This window comes from Elephantulus edwardii, unplaced genomic scaffold (assembly GCF_000299155.1).
Source record: "Elephantulus edwardii isolate Elephantulus edwardi_28Jun2011 unplaced genomic scaffold, EleEdw1.0 scaffold00007, whole genome shotgun sequence".
NCBI classification, from domain to species: Eukaryota; Metazoa; Chordata; class Mammalia; order Macroscelidea; family Macroscelididae; genus Elephantulus; species Elephantulus edwardii.
The window spans coordinates 24,333,092-24,338,695 of NW_006399757.1; the positions used below are offsets into that span (position 1 = coordinate 24,333,092).

General features: G+C 39.1%; 1 pseudogene; it reads left to right on the forward strand.

Annotated features, from left to right (window-relative positions):
• The first annotated feature begins 1,101 nt into the window (after positions 1–1,101).
• Positions 1,102–5,604, forward strand: part of LOC102861510 — a 7,537-nt pseudogene continuing 3,034 nt past the window's right edge.

Sequence of the window (5,604 nt, forward strand, 5' to 3'; positions counted from 1 at the left end):
CTGGAAGGCAGTTTGGTGTTTCCTCAAAAAGCTGAACTTAGAAAATCATATGACCCACCTATTTCACTACTAGGAATATACTCCAAGTAAATTAGAACTGAAACAATAATGGAGCTTTGTACAGCAATGTTTGTAGCAGGTGTTTCCTCAAAAAGCTGAACTTAGAAACTCATATGACCCACCTATTTCACTACTAGGAATATACTCCAAGTAAATTAGAACTGAAACAATAATGGAGCTTTGTACAGCAATGTTTGTAGCAGTGTTATTCACCATTGCAATAACATTGAAACAGCCCAAATGTCCAACCACAATAGAATGGATTTAGAAATCGTGGTACATTCACACAATGGAATACTATGCAGTACTCAGGAGCAATGATTTTGAAAAATACTAGTAACTTGGGAGAGACTGGAGAGTATTATGCTGAGTGAACCAACTCAATCCTATAAGAACAAATACTGCTTAAGACCATTATTGTAAAAATAGAAGGATAACCAGTTAAGTGTGTGTAGGTGCCCAAGGGTGAAAGTGAGCAGAAGGGTAAGAGTAGGTAGGGGTTTGAAATCACAGAGTCACACATTTGATGCATGGAGGGAGAGGATAAAGAAAATTTAAAAGATCTGGTGGAAACCTGAAAATGAAGAGTAATGGTGGGCATAGACCAATAATGATTAATTTTGTAAAAAACAATGTGTGGGAATGGTTGTATAAAACATGTCAATGAAGAAAAGGGGGAGGGAGTGGAATCTGCATTTAAAAAATATAAAGAGCCACATTTCTGGAATGAGTATTTTTATTAATTTGTCTTTGTTTGCTGGCTTGCTTTCTTTTGCTTTATAATGCTCCTTTTTATTTTTTGTTTCCTTTTTTCTTTTTAAATATTAAGTCATTTTTATCATTTTTTTTCTGGTGGCATCATCAAACCACTTTTAAGTGTTGGTTTAAAGTGTGCCTGACTCAAGCCCTTTTTAACTGACTCATAAAAAAGCTGGACCACAAAGAAGGAAGACATTTGTTATAATCCAAATGTGGTGTTAGCACATAATAGCAAACATATCCTGGACTTCCAAAAGAACAAGCAAATCAGTTTTAGAAGAAATGCAAGCAGAATTCCCTTTAGAAATAAGAATGGTAAGACTACAAACTTTTTTTTCAGGGTACACTACACCTTGAGGAGAATCCCCTACATCAGTTTAGGGCTATGACCAGATTAAGGGTGTTATATCCCACCCTACCCTTAGTCTGGAGACTAAGATGAGCCTGATCCAAATCATGGTCTTCACAATTAATTGTTATGCATCAGAAAGCTGGACAATGACTAAGGATGATAGAAGAAGAATCAATGCTTTTGAGTTGTGGTGCTGGAGAAGAGTATTGAACATACCATTGACTGCCAAGAGAACAAACAGGTTTAACCTAGAGAGGGTGAAACCAAGTTTCTCCTTGGAGGCAAGGATTTTGAAGCACCATCTCACATGGATTTTGTAGCACCATGTCACATAGTTTGAGCTGCTAACCTAAAGGTCAGTGGTTCAAGTCAACCAGTCACTCCACAGGAAAACAATGATGCAGTCTGCTCCCATAAAGATTTACAGCCTTCGAAATGTTATGAGGAGATTCCACTCTGCTTTACAGAGTCTGTAGGAGTTGGAATCATCTTCAAAAGCAATGTTTCTGTTTTCTTAAACATTACTATTCTAAGAGGAAAATTCATGCTTCTTCTTGTTGTTTTTGTTATATGGTATCTAGTCGTTTGCAACTCATAGCGACAAAAGCCCTAAACCCTGCTCTGTCCTGTGCAATCTCACTATCTCTGATACACCCATCCTGATTACCCCAGTCACTGAACCAATCCACCTCATAAAGGGTCTTCCCCTCCTGCGCTGTCCCTCCACCCTCCCAAGCATGACGTCCTTCTCCAAGGACTAGTCCCTCCTTGCAACATGTCCAAAGTATGTCAGACGAAGCTTCAGAATCCTTGCCTCCAAGGAACAGCCAGCCTGGTTTAACCCTCTCCAGGATGAGCCTGTTTGTTTTCTTGGCAGTCCATGGTACATTCAATACTCTTCTCCAGCACCAAAGCTCAAAGGCATCAATTCTCCTTCTTATTCTCCCCAGTCATTGTCTAGCTCTCTGATGCACAAAAAGTGATTGCAAAGACCATGGCCTGTATCAGGCGCACCTTAGTCTCCAAAATGACACTATTGCTCTTTAGTACCTTGGAGAGGTCTCTAAGTGCAGACTTTCCCATTGCAATACGTCTTTTAATTTCCTGGCTGCTGGTGCCAACAGTGTTGACTGTGGAGCCAAGCAAACTAAAGCTATGAACAATCCCAATCTCTTCAGCATCCATCCTGATGCTGCCAATTGTTCCAGTGGTGAGAATCTCTGTCTTCTTAAAATTGAGCCTTGGTCCATATTGAAGACTGTGGTCCTTGACCCTCTGCAGCAAGCACTTCAAGCCCTCCTCCGTTTCAGCAAGCAGGGTTGTGTGATCTGCATAATACAGATTGTTGATGGATCTTCCACTAATCCTGATGACACACTTCTCCTCATAGAGCCCAGCCTCCCAGATAATCTGTTCTGCATATAGGTTGAAAGGTGTAGAGCTAGGACACAGCCCCGGCGTACACCCTTCCTAATTTTGAACCATGCAGTGTTTCCTTGCTCTGTTCTGACGACTGCCTCTGGGATTCCCATTCTTCTCAGAGTCAGCCACAGTTTGTTGTGATCCACACAGTCACACACCTTTGCATAATCAATGAAACACAGGTAGACACTCCTCTGGTACTCTCTGCTTTCAGCCAAGATCCATCTAACATCAGCAAGAATATCCCACTACCACAACCCCATCCAAACCCAGCCTGCACTTCTGGCAGTTCTCTGCTGATGTGCTGTCTAGTCATTTTTGGATACTCTTCAGGAGAATCTTGCTTGCATGTGATATTAATGATATTGTTCTATAATTTCCACACTCTCTTGGGTCATCTTTCTTTGGAATGGGAACAAACATACTACCAGATAACCAGAAATATTCAAATAAGAAGCTGAGTTTTCTTGTTCAGTTGATAGGCTAAGCACATTTTGATAAATGAATAAAACATTATTTTTTAAACATTTCTTTCCATAGCCACAAACTTTTAAATTGTTCATGAAGTTTTACTTCAATACAATAATAACTATGAAATTCCAGACACTGAAAACTGTAGCAGGTGGTTCTGTGCATGACAGGACAGTTGAGGTTTTAGATAAAAGTTGTGCTTTGAAAAAGAGCCACTACTGCATAGTGGAGTGGACTTGGGGGGGGGGTGATTGTATAACAATGCAAGAATTTTTCTTTTACTTTTCAAAGAGAAAAGTAAACTGTAGAGGAGGTTGGGCAGGGAGAAAAGTACAACAATGAATGAATGGAAATCCAAAGTCTCTGTAAATGTTCATTAAAATTTATTTTAAAAAATAAAAAAAGAGCCACTAAAGAAAACAAAAATTGGGAGTTTCATAGAAAAAGTCAAATACCATACTTACAAAAAAGGCAGTAACAAATTTCAAGGGTTCATGACAGAACCCATTTCTATGCTTACTCATTGCCTTTGAGTAGATTCTAACTTATATCAACCATCCAGTAGGTTTCTGAAACTGTTCATATTTACAGGAGGATGTCTACCTTTAATTAGCTAGAAATTTTTACAAATATAAGAAATCCCACAGATAACAATATGGAGCCACAAGGATGCACCTTTACACTGTCATGTAACAGTTATCTACCAGCTTCTTCCCCTTTTCTCTCCAATCTAACATTTCTAGTGTCCTGGAAACTGAGCACTCTGCCTTCCACCTGCCCCCCTCAAGTTCTGAGTTACTTGTCATGATTAAAGTCATTTATGATTGCCAGTGGCTCAGAACATTTCTTTCCATGTTTGTTGGCCATCTGAATGTCTTCTTTTATAAAGTTTTTCCAAGGAGATAGGGACATCTGGTGGATTAGTGGCAGCAAGTGAAAAGGTAATTTGTAGTTTTATTTAGCAAGGAAAGAGACCCCAAATAAGGAAAGCTATTTGGAAAAGTAAAAATTAAGTGGTAGGTGTCCCACTTCCTGATCTCAAAACCTATTACACAGCCTAAATAACCAAAACAGCAAGGTCTTGGTGGAATGACAGACAAATAGACCAAAGGAACAGAATCAAAACCCAGAAATCAACCCATCTACCTACAGTCAATATTTGACAAGCAAATAAAAGCTATTCAATGAGGAAAAAAGGTCTTCAGTAAATGGTGCTGAAAATCTGGACATCTACCTGCAGATAACTGAAACAGGATCCACATCTAAACCTTACACAAAAACCAACTCAAGGTAGTTCTGAGTAATTGGGGTAAAACTCAAAACCATAAAGGATCACAAGAGACAAAATAGAAATAAACTTGGAAGATCTGGCCTATGATATAAGAAGGCTTGCAAGTATAGCCAAATATGCAGAACCAGTAGAAGATAAAATCTATGAATGGGACCTCCTAAAAATCAAATTTCTGTGTGCATTAAAAACTGTTTGACTGTTAGCACAATTGCTAATGCTATAGTCAATATAGCTAGCCCATGATTCACAGAAGCCTAGAAAACATTATGCATCATCCTCTGTTTTGTGTTTGGGCATAAGTAATCAAAATGTTGAAATGGGGCTCTGGTGACTGTGACATGAATCCAATATAAATTGCTTTTGTGTCAAATCTCAACTTTCTTCATCTTGAATCAAATTCACTGTCCAGATCTTGAAGTGATGAGCCAGCAGAATGATACATGATCCACACCAACTGAGAATTTTCAATCCACATGAGTCAGGAGAAGCCTCCAGCCTGATGTATGACTCACAAGTTTTGGCCTTGTCAGCTTCCACAACCGTGCAAAGCATTCCCGTGAAGGACAGAAAGAAGTGTTATGTGCATGTGCATATATGTGTGTGCACGGGTGTCACTTTAATGACTAAGGTGTGGCTGACCCAGGACATGGTATTTGCTATTGTTTCGTATGAAAATTGGACAATGAGTAAGGAATATTGAAAGAGAATGAATGCCTTAGATTTGTGGTATGGTAAAGAAGAATCCTGAATCTCCTACAAACTGTCAAAGCAAACATTTCTGTCATAGAAGAAGGGCAGCCACAATGCTACTTTAAAAAAAGCAAGGAGGATGAGACTTTATCTCATCTACTTTGGACATGCTATCAAGAGAGATCAGTCCCAAAAGAAGATTTTGTTACTGCTTCCAAGAGAGATATGTTCATTCTTGTGACAGTCTGTGGGATTATTAATACTCTGCCAAGAACACAACTCAAAGGCACCAAATCTTTCAGTCTTCACTATGTCATTACCTTTTCTCTTCACAAGCATATGAAGCAATTGAAATTGCCATAGTTTGGATCTGGATTCAGCATCTTAGTCTCCAGAGTGACATCATTGCTCTTCAGTACTTTTGAGAGGCCTCTAACAGCAGACTTTCCCATTGCATTATGTCTTTTAATTTTCTGGCTGCTGGTGCCAAGAGTGTTGACTGTGGAGCCAAGCAAACTAAAGCTGTTAACAATATCAATCTCTTCACCATCTATCATGA